Genomic DNA, 13,184 nt, shown 5'->3' with positions numbered 1-13,184 from the left:
AGGGTGGGCAGTCAAAAAGTTTAGTGTTTGCCAGTGCGTTACCATGGATCACAATTTATTTTGACTGCAAGTTTTTCCGTATTGGAAATGAGTTTTGTTTGAGTTCTGGCTCTTTTTTGTTTGTTTAGCACGTAGGAAAGGGGATACCTAGTCAGTTGTACAACTGAATGCATTCAACTGAAATGTGTCTTCCGTGCACTGATTGGTGTCACCTCGTTAGTCAGTATGTGTTACACCTGTGCTGTCTTGTCCATCTCGTTAGTGGGAAGGTGTTTCACCTGAGCTGGTCCAGGTTCTATTTAAGAGTGTCTGGCCCAGTGCTCCAGTTGTCTGATAGATGTGGAGAGTCAACACCTTTAGTTGCTCCACCTTCGTCCTATTAAAGAAGATGTTTTCATTTCAGGTCGAAGGTAGGATAGGAGGGAGAGTTTTTCCATTCTAAAAATCTGATTTTTATCTTTTTGTTTCTATTGGCTTCTGTGTAAAAGAGAGCTTTTTTTGTGAAGATGGCACAGAAAAATCCCCACATAGGGGTACCTGGGATTGGTCTGGTTAATACCGTGAGGTTCTCTTGGACAGATAAGGAGAAGGAGCCCTGGGGGAGAGAGACATTCGGGAGAAATGTTCTGATGGGATGCCTACAGCTGGAAGTAAAATATGTACTATGCCTTCAAGGGAATCCCATCGAGAAAGGATATGATGTGACGTTACAAGTGGAAGAAAAACACGACGAAGTTATGAAGAAGGTGAGAGAAGGAAAAGGAGCGAAACCCCTGTGCCATTTCACGGTGACCAGCCTGGCAAGGAACAACTTCAGGGTGGTCACCGTAACCATGTACAATCCGCATGTGAAGGATGAAGAGGTGAGGGCCTTTCTGGGGAGATATATGGACAATGTCTCCTCTGCGAGGTACCTCAGGGACTCCCTGGGTTTCTGGAACGGATAGAGAGGTTTCCAGGCGTTACTCAGGGAGTCCCCGAAGAGTGTGGATGGCTACCTCCATCCTCCGGTGATGTTCTCCCTGGGGGCTGACAGGGGAACACTCTACTATGCACGTCAGCCCCCGTTCTGCAGGCGTTGCATGCCCTGGCCTCGTGCAGTAACAAGAAATGTTGGTTTTGTGGGTCGGAAGAGTACGAGGCCAGGGAGTGTGACGAGCCCAAGGCTTGCCACGGGTGTGGCTCCAGAGAACACCTGTGGCGTGATTGCCTGGCTCGTCACAGGTCATACGCGTCTGCAGCTGGGGGGGGAGCGGGGGATGGGGGGAGAAAAGAAAGGACGCGTGCGGATCGTACGGATGGCACAGGGGAAAGGACGGCAAGGGAAGAGGATGGAAAGAAGGAAGAGGAGAGAAGATGGACCGAAGGAAAAAGAAGGATAGAAGAAAAAGAAGGCGGAAGAACGGGAAGGAGCGGAGAAGAGGGAGAGTGGGACAGTGGTGCGAGAAGGAGTGGAAGAGGGAACAGTGACGGGGACGGAGGGAGGTGTGGAGATGGGAGGGGGGGGGGGGGGGGGGAATGGGGGAAAGGAGTGGGGGGACAGCCTGCCAAGTTTCTTTGAGGACGAGACAAGGGAATTGGTGGAGGGGTTAGCGGGGATGGGACGTTGTGTCTCCCCGCTACCTCCTTCACCAAAGAAGAAGGGGAAGAAGAGGGGAAGTTTGGCAGGTAGTGAGAGGGAGGGGTGTGTGGAGGGGGAGGGGGGGCTAAGAGATCGGCGGGGGGCCCCTTACATCCTAGTGGGGGATGACTCCAGTGAGGGGTCTGTGGGCGGTGTGCTAGAGGGATCCCAACTCCTGTGTGAGGAGTTGGGGTCCCCTACATACGGCCCCAACGCAAACAGGGAGGGGTGTAGGGTGGGTGGTGGTGAGAAACCCAGGGTGCAGGGCACCCTGCCTAACACACTGCCTGCATCCTGGGTTGGAGAGATGGAGGAGGACGGGGGGGCGTCAGGAGTGGAGAGGACGTCCCCGCCGATGGAGATGGACCAGGGGAGCATCGGGTGAGTCTCCTGGTTTTTCTTTGGTTTTTGGGGTTTATTTGTTGTAAATAATTAAATGAATAGTTCTGTTTCTTTTTTTAGTCTAAATGTTAGGGGTTTAAGGGATAATGTTAAAAGGAGGGCGTTTTTTTGTTATTTAGAGGGTGTGGGGTTTGATTTCTGTTTTTTACAGGAGGTTCACCTGAGGGATGGTGGGGATGTGTGTAGATTTAGGAGGGAGTGGGATAAGGGGGAATCTTTTTGGGGCATAGGAGGGGTGCACTCAACAGGAGTAGGGATTCTGTGTGGGAATAGAGAGGTTAAGGTAGAGAGCACTTTTGTTATAATGCAGGGTAGAGTATTGGGGATAGATGTAAAGTATAGAGAAGCTAGATATAGGTTAATTGGGGTGTATGGGCCACAGGTGGCGGCAGACAGGAGGGAGATGGTGGACTGTCTGGCGCCCCTGTGTGTTACAAACAGGCACTTGGTGATAGGAGGGGATTTTAATATAGATTTAGGGGTAGGTGGTGATAGCAGTGCAGGCGCCATCACTGGGCTAATGTCTTGCTATGGTCTGGTTGATGGTGGCCTGCACACTACTCCGGCAATGGTCGGTCCTACATGGCGTAACTCCAGGGGGGTTGCGCGGAGGCTCGACTACATTTTTGTATCCAGGTCTTTGGGTCAGTTGTCTGGGCGGCTGGTGCCTGTTTTCTTCACGGATCACGACGGGGTGTTCCTGCAGGTAGGGTCGCCAGTCTGCCTCTTCGGTAGGGGGTACTGGAAGTTAGATCGGGATATACTGGAGGAGCAGGCTTTCGTTGACGCATTTTTTTGTTTCTTTCGGAGGCTTGACGGCCTCCGGTCCATGTGCGAGGGGGTGTAAGAGTGGTGGGATTTAGTTAAGGTGAGGATTAGGGCTTTTATAATAGGATAATGTAGAAGGCGTATCCAAAGGTTAATTGAACTCGAGTACGAGGCAGGCAACCTCGGCGGGTCGATTGACTGGGAGAGATTCGCAGCCCTAAAGGCACAGCTCAGGGAGCTGCAGGAGCAGAAGGCTCGAGCTTTCCTGGAGCGTGCGCATAGTGGCTTTCTAGAACATAATGAGACTTGTTCCGCTATGTTCTTTAAGTTGGTTAGGGTCAGGCAGAGTAGGAAGGTAATGGATGGAGTTAGGGAATAAAATGGTAGTATAGTAAGTAAACCAGAGGAAATGGTCAGGGTGACAACTGATCATTTCAAGGTTTATTTAAGGAAAGGGAAATAGATGTAGAGCAGGGAAACGTGTTTTAGAACACTTGTCCCGGCGGTTGCCAGAGGACATTAGAGACGTGATGGAGGCCCAGATCTCACTAGAAGAGGTTGAGAGCGCTCTTAGGAGGATGGGAAAAGGGAAGGTGCCTGGGATGGATGGGCTGCCGGCTGAGTTTTTCCTCAAGTTTTGGGGTATACTTGGACCAGTGGTTCTCGAAGTCTTGAAGGCCATCCTTGAGACGGGGGTCTCGGGGGGGATCAATGGCTGTTGGTGTGCTGTCACTTCTTTATAAGAAGGGGGAAGCAACTGACCTTGGCAACTGGCGGCCATTGACCATGCTGTGCGTAGATTACAAGATTCTTGCAAAGGTTTTAGCAGACCGGTTGCGCACAGCCCTTCCCTACGTCGTCCACGAGGATCAGACGTGCGGGGTAGAGGGCCGCTCTATAAGATGGAACCTACAGTTGATCAGGGATTCCATCGCTTGGGTTGAAGATAGGGCTGCCTTTAATGGCAGCAGCGCTAGATCAGGCGAAAGCTTTTGATCGCGTGAATAGGTCTTTTCTATTCAGGGTGTTAGGTAGATTAGGATTTGGGGAGAAGTTTATAGGATGGATTCGTACATTATATGTCGGAGCGGGGTGTCGAGTTAGTGTAAATAGTCACTTAGGTGATGTTTTTGACCTCTCGTCTGGGGTCAGGCAGGGATGCCCACTCTCGGCTCTCCTCTTCATTCTGTACATGGAGCCTCTGGGGGCTGCCATTAGGGCAGACACAGGGGTGGAAGGCTAGTTGATCCCTGGAAGTGGTGGGCTGCGTGTTAAGATGACGCAGTACGCCGACGATACTTCCTTGCTGTTGTGCAAGGACTCGTGCCTGACAAGGTCCCTTGCCATCTTTGGGGATTTCACCCGAGCGTCGGGAGCAGTTCTGAACCATGCAAAGTCTTCCGTCAAGTTTTTCGGAAGATGGCGCGGTAGAACGGATGTGCCTGGGGGGTTATCTCTCTGTGAAGGGGCCCTGAGGATTCTCGGGGTCCATTTTGAGACCTCCGGCTCAGCGACGCTAAACTGGAACATGCGTATCGCAGTGGTACAGAGGAAGCTAGCAATGTGGAAGGCTAGGTATTTGTCTTTTATGGGCAAAGTCCTGGACCTAAAGGTGGATGTGTTGCCGTCTCTTTTGTATTTGGCGTACATCTACCCATTGCCGGCTTGTCTGAGGAGGCCTCTAGTGAGGCTTGTGTTTCAGTTTATGTGGAGTGGCAGGTGCGAGTGGGTCGCCAGGGCACGCATGATCTGTCCCATCGGGGAGGGAGGTAGGGGGGTACCACATTTCCCCCTCAAGCTGGACACAATCTTTGTTTCTTTCTTGTTAACGGAGCTTGCTCAGCCAGTGATACACCCGTCCGGTTACCTCCTGCGGGTGTTTTTCTCGTATCAGGCGAGAAGCATAATGGTGTGGTCTAACACGGGTCCTCGGGCGGAACAGCTGCCGTGGCACTTTGGTCATGCGGCCAAGTGGCTGCTGAAGTTGGCCGAGTAGGTTTAGATCACAGGCACCTGTACAAGGAGGTCAGAAAGGCAGGGAGTTTTTTTAATTTTTTTATTTCACCTTTATTTAACCAGGTAGGCTAGTTGAGAACAAGTTCTCATTTGCAACTGCGACCTGGCCAAGATAAAGCATAGCAGTGTGAACAGACAACACAGAGTTACACATGGAGTAAACAATTAACAAGTCAATAACACAGTAGAAAAAAATGGGCAGTCTATATACTATGTGTGCAAAAGGCATGAGGAGGGAAGGCGAATAATACAATTTTGCAGATTAACACTGGAGTGATAAATGATCAGATGGTCATGTACAGGTAGAGATATTGGTGTGCAAAAGAGTAGAAAAGTAAAAAAAAAAAAAAAACAGTATAAAAACAGTATGGGAATGAGGTAGGTGAAAATGGGTTTACCTATATATTTACCTATATTTACCTATAGACTATGTACAGCTGCAGCGATCGGTTAGCTGCTCGGATAGCTGATGTTTGAAGTTGGTGAGGGAGATAAAAGTCTCCAACTTCAGCGATTTTTGCAATTCGTTCCAGTCATAGGCAGCAGAGTACTGGAACGAAAGGCGGCCAAATGAGGTGTTGGCTTTAGGGATGATCAGTGAGATACACCTGCTGGAGCGCGTGCCCTACGGATGGGTGTTGCCATCGTGACCAGTGAACTGAGATAAGGCGGAGCTTTACCTAGCATGGACTTGTAGATGACCTGGAGCCAGTGGGTCTGGCGACAAATATGTAGTGAGGGCCAGCCGACTAGAGCATACAAGTCGCAGTGGTGGGTGGTATAAGGTGCTTTAGTGACAAAACCGATGGCACTGTGATAGACTGCATCCAGTTTGCTGAGTAGAGTGTTGGAAGCCATTTTGTAGATGACATCACCGAAGTCGAGGATCGGTAGGATAGTCAGTTTTACTAGGGTAAGCTTGGCAGCGTGAGTGAAGGAGGCTTTGTTGCGGAATAGAAAGCCGACTCTTGATTTGATTTTCGATTGGAGATGTTTGATGTGAGTCTGGAAGGAGAGTTTGCAGTCTAGCCAGACACCTAGGTACTTATAGATGTCCACATATTCAAGGTCGGAACCATCCAGGGTGGTGATGCTAGTCGGGCATGCAGGTGCAGGCAGCGATCGGTTGAAAAGCATGCATTTGGTTTTACTCGAGTCCGGCGCCTGTAGTGGGCATCTCGGAAGTGGTCTGGGGGGGAGTGCAGGCGCGGGGTCTGGATAACAGGCTCAAGGACCTGAATTGGTTGAGCCTTCATAAGTGTTTGCCGGTACGTTCCATCTTGTACCGGTATAGTTTGGTGCAATCCCACACCTGTCCAAGATCCTCTTGTGGCAGGGAGGAGACTGTGCGCCATGTCTTTTGGGACTGTGCCTTTGCCGGAGTAGTATGGGCTAGGGCACGGGTGTTGTTAGGTTTGGTAAAGGGGATTTTGTATTGACGTGGGCCAGGTTAGAGAGGGGTGTAGGGAGAGCGAGAGGGACGGATAGGGACAGGTTTCTGCTCTGGCTTCTCATGAGTCTCTTTAAAGTCTCTTTAGGGGCTCAGTTGGTAGAGCAGCAAGGCAGAACATGGTGAAGACTGTAGGGAGTCAGCTAAATGGCATATATTATTATTATTATATATTATTTAAACGGGGGCTGGAAGGGATAGTAAGGAGGATTGGGGGTGGAAGGGATTTGAGGGGAGGATGAAGAGGGGGGAGGATGAAGAGGGAGGAGAGGAAGTGGGGGCAGCATGCTGCTCGGGAGAGGTGGAAGGGGGTTTAGGGCTGGGTGTCATTTAGATTTGTAAGAGGATAGATTAGGGACGGGACATAGGGAAAGGTATTTTGTAGGGTGACGGGGGAGGGAAGATGCTCCCCTGAGGTTTTGTTTGGGGTTTATGTTTAGTTTAATTAGTTTAATTAAAATACCATTATTTGAGTATGTATGTAAATTATGAGTTGTAAAAGAATGAATGGTATTGAAGATAATAAATTATTTGAACCACTTCCTGTCTTTGAGTTTGGTGTGGGTTTTTCTTTTGTTTGTCTCTTCTTGGGCAGATTTAGTGGGTCTCATGGTGGGTGTCTTTTATGTCCCAGTTGTTGTTACTAATCAATTTTCAATGGACACCCCCATAGTGTCTTTCAGAGGCCCTCCTAAAAAACAAGCTTATATTTTGGGTTGGATATTGCATCCAATTAATATTTTAATCAATGGCATTTCCTTAGGGTACCCATTAGTATTTCAGTTGTTAGTCTTCTGTTTGTTGTGTAATAAATATATATATATTTTTAAATGTTTTTTTCTTCTTCTGTGAAGCCATTGTGTTGCATCCATGTCTGAAATGTGCTGTATAAATGAAGCTTGATTTGATTTCAACAAATGAACCCAATGATTGACCAATCAACAGACTATTGGTCCCTCTTAGTATGAAAATCAGTATCAATCCCACTTTTCAAGCCTGCTGAAGGTGTGGAGGAATGGCAAACACCACCCCCGTCTCTACCAGGGGCTTGAGGTGGTCTCCCACAGCTCTGCTTATGTCATGTTCTGTGGCCTTGCTGTTCAATTTCTTGACTGCCCCTGCAACACAGAAACACATTTAGTCATATTATATAAGACATTCAAAGTAATGGATATGGAGCATATACGGCCTCAATTACACCTGGTACCTAAATGTGACTTCTGTCATCCGATCACTCCAAGCTGCATTAGGTTCAGATCTACCAGGATGGGCCTTTGACATATTCTGGACGCAGTCAGACCACCGAATATACGTAAGCAATGTAAAGAGATGTGGGGAAAAGTACATTTGACACAAATTACCTTCATAATATCAAAGAACAAATATGCGTGCCTGAGGGGCAATTCACTTTCATACAGCCAAAAGGGGTGAGAAAGTACACCAATATCAGTGGACAATTTGCACAAATGTAAATAAACATAGATGATGGAACATATGCCCTTTTGCTGACGTGATGAACCGCTAAGGGGACATAAATATTTACCATCTAAACCATTTGTCACCTCTCAGGCTGTAGAAGTGTTCTTCCTAACCAGTTCCTCAACAGCTCCCTGACTGAGCTCCACCCTCACTGGGTCTTCAGAGGAGAGGAAGGCTGAGGAGGGATGGAACGATGAATGGATCAGTCAGTCAATAAAGTGTATAGCTGCTGTCTGACAAAATCACTATTTTAGTAGTTCATTAAAGTAAATAAGGCTTTATGACTGCTGAATACCAACTATCTATCACTTAGATCATGTATGTTCAGGTAGAGATACATCTTTGGGACGTCCCTGGCCCATTGAAGTTGACATTTAAAATGGTTAAGGTTAGGGGTTAAGGTTAGGGTTTAGGGTAGGGATGTCTCAAGGATCCCAGAAAGCATTGACCATTGTGCATTCTTCTGTCTCTTTTACATAGCAGGTGATGGGTACTGACTTCTGTACTTTTAATATCCATATTATGTGAAATTGAATGAAACAATAATGAATGTTGATGTGATTATAATGTACAATATTCCATGATGTTCCTATATGATATCAATAGCGTAATGTATTTAATATGCCATATAAACTTTTTTAACAGTTTCACTAATTAACTTAATCATTATGATTCAACGTCAGTTCACTGTCTCACCTCATATTGTATTGGAGCAGCAGCAGCTGACTGCTCGGTTCACCGTCAGTTCACCATCTCACCTCATACTGTATTGGAGCAGCAGCAGCTGACTGCCCTGTTCAACATCAGTTCACCATCTCACCTCATGCTGTATTGGAGCAACAGCAGCTGACTGCCCTGTTCAACATCAGTTCACAGTCTCACCTCATGCTGTATTGGAGCAACAGCAGCTGACTGCCCAGTTCAACATCAGTTCACCGTCTCACCTCATACTGTATTGGAGTAGCAGCAGCTGACTTGATCGTTGATGCTAATCATCATGTTTTCAATCTGAGAGTAAATAGAGCCGACTACACTATATAAATGAAGGGTTCAACTGGAGTTGTTCTCAGATCCCCTACGAACCGTAGGGTTGTTGGTCAATGAAAAATGGCCCCAAAAGGTTCTTCAAAGAACTTGTTAGAAGGTGGGTTCATCGAGGAACCTCCGTTGTTGCTGGACTTCTTCCGGGAACTTAGCAATTACAACTGAAAATGATGGTGACATTTTTGGATGCGACAACAAGATAATTAAAAAGGTTAAGTTGGGTTGATGTTTGCCTGTGAATATGTCTCGAAATAATTATTATAATACTAAAACATACTAATAATGAATAACGAAGACAATGATGGTTTTCTGTGAATATTTTCCATAACGTTACTATAGTTAATTACCGTAAATATTAGAAAGCCGGGTTTGACCGTCGGTGTTGTATGAGCTACAGTACAGTACCGTTATCTAGCTAGATAACGTTATGTCCTAACTAGGCACAACTAGGTTTGGATTATTTCCCTCAACTATATTCTTTCCCATATATTGTATATCGTTTCCATAAAGCCAACATGGCTTTACACTCATTAATGTAAGTTCCCAATCTAGAACAGTTCTCACTTTTGTGAGAATGAACTAGCTAACGTTAACTAACTAACTAAGGACGGTGACCTGTCCAGACGGGATGTTACAACGAACTGAATCGTCAATGGAGGTCTTCCTCACAGGGGGGCATAACGTTACATGTTCAATACTATCCCATTTTGGAAACATAACATGGACAATACTATCCCATTTTGGAAACGTTACATGGACAATACTATCCCATTTTGGAAACGTTACATGGACAATACTATCCCATTTTGGAAACATAACATGGACAATACTATCCCATTTTGGAAACATAACATGGACAATACTGTAATGACCTGACTAGATCATAAATGAACAATTGTCCAGACAGAGGCTTGAGTTTGCGAATTGACGGTTTATTAAACCAACTTTACACAGGCTACTGTTTGGGCCGTCGTGACCTTCTCTTGTGAAGCCCAGACGTAAGAGAGAGAGAACAAAAGCTGAACCTGGTCTTAACTTCCAATGCTCCACCCCCCTGCCCAACCCCCCTCCACGCCACTCCGCCAACCACCAGGATGCCCGGCATCAGAACATTCCAGGCATTCCCGTGATTGGCAGATAGCAGGTTGATTGACATGTCGGACCCCGCGAACACCGGGTACTGGTCAGTACAACACAACCACCTCCTAGCCTAACACATAACACACAGCTGTCTGTGCGGGTCGCTACACAGCCCCCCCACCACAAAGTCCCTCGTCCCCGAGGGAACAAACAAAGTCTCTGAAGCGACCCGGAGGTCTCCTTTGCCTCCGTGGCCGTGATGGTCGCAGAGTGCCCCTCTGGGAACCAGGGGATGAAGGCAGGGATATGGGTGACAAGGAAGCGGGAACGGGTAATACAATCCGTGGCTCTGGGGAACCACGCGGTGACACAGGGGGGGAGACAGGTAGAGTGGGCTGTCTGGAGCCTTGTCTGCGGCACCTGAGGGTGGGTGCCTGGAGAATGTCATTGCCAGAGAGGGGAATTGTGGGGGTTCCTGGGGTTTGGGGAGAAGAGGCCCCTCTGTATGGGGCTAACCTGTCCCGGTGCAGTGCCACCTTTCTCCCCCTGGGAGGAAGCTGCACCCGGTACACAACCTCCCCTACCCTCTCCAGGACACTGCAGGGTCCCACCCAGTGACTGTCCAACTTGGGGCATCTGCCTTTTTTCCTTAGGGGGCTGTAGACCCAGACCAGCTCCCCAGCCACAAAGTGCCTTCCCCGGGTGTGCACGTCATAGTTCCTTTTCTGCCTCACACCTGCATTCACCAGCTGCTCTCTGGCGAAGGTGTGGGCTGTCTCCAGGCGGTCCTGGAGTCTCCGGGCATACTCCGGCCCCGGAGGAACATGAAGGCTATCCAGGGGCCGACCAAACGCCATCTCCGCAGGGGTGCGGATCTCTCCCCCAGCATGAGGAGGGCAGGCGTGCAGGAAGTGGAGTCTTGGACAGTGGAGCGGCATGCCATGAGGACCATAGGCAGGTGCTTGTCCCAGTCACGCTGGTGTTTGGAAGAGACGATGGCCAGCTGCTGTCCAAGCGTTTTGTTGAAGCGCTCCACAAGGCCATCACTTTGAGGATGGAGAGGAGTAGTGCGGGTCTTGTGCATACCCAGCCTCTCACACATGGTGGCGAACACATGGGACTCAAAGTTTCTGCCTTGGTCGCTGTGGATGGACTCTGCAGCTCCAAACCTGCTGAACATCCCCGCTGTCAGGGCGTCGACGATGGTCTCTGCCTCCTGGTCAGGCAGAGCATAGGCCTCGGGCCATTTTCTGAAATAGTCCATGGCCGTGAGCACCCAGCGGTTTCCACTGTCTGTGGTGGGGAACGGCCCAACTACATCCACTCCCACCCTCTCCATGGGCGCCCCCACTGGGAACTGTTGGAGCTGAGCATGAGAGCGGCCTGGGGGCCCTTTCTCGCTGTGCAGTTGTCACAGCGGCGACAAAAGTCCTCCACATCCCTCTTGTGCTGCCCCCAGTAGAAGCCCTGACGGAGACGGCGCAGTGTTTTTGTGACCCCAAAGTGTCCAGTCCCCACCCCCCATGAGTACTCTGGAGCACAGCCTCCCGCAATGCTTTTGGGACCACCACCTGCCACCTCTCCTCTCCTGTAGCTGACTCCTTCCATGCCCGCTGTAGCACGCCATCAGCCAGCCGCAGTCTCTCAAACTTCGACCACAACCCTTTGGTCGCGAGTGAGAGTGCTGTCACCTCTTCCCATGGTGGCCTCACCTGCGCCTCTACCCACTGTAGCACTGGCTGTAGGTCTGTGTCCCGTCCCTGCTGCTGCCGCCATTCAGCCACGTTGACAGTCTGCAGCTCACAGCAGACAGGCCCGCTCGCCCGACACACTGTGGCACAGACACCCTCCTCTGCCCGCAGCTCTCTCTCCCGTCCCTCTCTCCGTTCACAGTGGCGGCAGCCGTCTGCAGTACAGGGCCGACGGGACATGGCGTCGGCGTTGGAGTGGCGTGCCCCTGCCCTGTGCACCACCGTGAAGTCATACGGCTGAAGCTCCTCCAACCAGCGTGCCACCTGCCCCTCTGGCTCTCTGAAAGACATGAGCCACTGGAGAGCAGAGTGGTCAGTCCTTACAGTAAAGGGCAGACCACCCAGGTAGTACTTGAAGTGTTTGACGGAAGCCACAACAGCCAAGAGCTCCCGCCGGGTGACACAGTAGCGGCGCTCATGTTTGTCAATTGTTTTGCTGAAGTACGCCACCACTCTCCCCTCTGGCCCCACCTGGGCCAGCACCCCACCCATGCCCACATTGCTCGCGTCTGTGTCCAGGATAAAGGGCAAGGTGAGGTCAGGGGGCGAGCACGGGGGCCTCGATCAGTGCACTTTTGAGGGTGTTGAACGCCTCCTCACACTCCACTGTCCAAGTGAAAGCCTTGTCCTTTGGCAGCAGGCGGTTCAGTGGAGCAGCAACGCTTGAGAAGCCCCGTACAAACCTCCTGTAGTACGAGGCCAGGCCCAGGAAGCTCTTCAGCTGACGCTGGTCGGTGGGGGTGGGCCAGTCTCTGACAGCCCCTACCTTGTCCTCCGTGGTGCTGATCCCCTCCTTCCCCACTCGGTGGCCCAAGAAGGACACCTCTCTCCCTCATGAAGTGGCACTTCTCTGGGTGGAGCTTCAGACCTGCGGCAGCCACCCTCTCCAGCACACGCCGTAGCGCCCCAGGGCTGACTGGAAGGAGCTGCCATGGGCCAGGATGTCATCGAGGTATACCAGACACTGCTGTCGGGGGATGCCATCCAGCACCCTGTCCATCAAACGCTCAAAAGTAGCTGGAGCGTTGCACAGGCCAAAGCACAGGACCTTGAACTGCCAGTGTCCTCTGTTAGTGGAGAACGCAGTTTTGGCTCTGGCCTCTGGGGAGAGGGGCACCTGCCAGTAGCCACTGCGGAGGTCTAGTGAGGAGAACCAGGAGGACCCCTAACCAGGTCCAGTGACTCATCGATACGTGGTATGGGGTATGAGTCCTTCCTGGTTACCTCATTCAGCCGCCTGTAGTCCGCACAGAACCTCAGCTTGCCCCCTTCTTCGGAACCATGACGACTGGCGCCGCCCAGGGGCTGTCTGAGGGCTCAATGAAGTCTGCCCGCTGCATCGCCAACACAGCCTTGTCTGCCGCCTCCTGGCGTGCCAGCGGGATACAGCGGGGACGCATCTTGATGGGTCGAGCATCACCTGTGTCGATCTCATGCTGCACCAGATGAGTCTGACCCACCTCTTCCTCACTCAACGCAAAGCTGTCTCTGAATTCAAACAGCAACTGCCACAACCGTTCCTGCTGCTCGGGGTCAAGACCAACACAGTTCCTCCCCCATATCTCCCTCACTG

Source organism: Oncorhynchus keta, chromosome 32, assembly GCF_023373465.1.
Source record: "Oncorhynchus keta strain PuntledgeMale-10-30-2019 chromosome 32, Oket_V2, whole genome shotgun sequence".
Classification (NCBI taxonomy): domain Eukaryota; kingdom Metazoa; phylum Chordata; class Actinopteri; order Salmoniformes; family Salmonidae; genus Oncorhynchus; species Oncorhynchus keta.
This window is presented reverse-complemented; position numbering follows the sequence as displayed.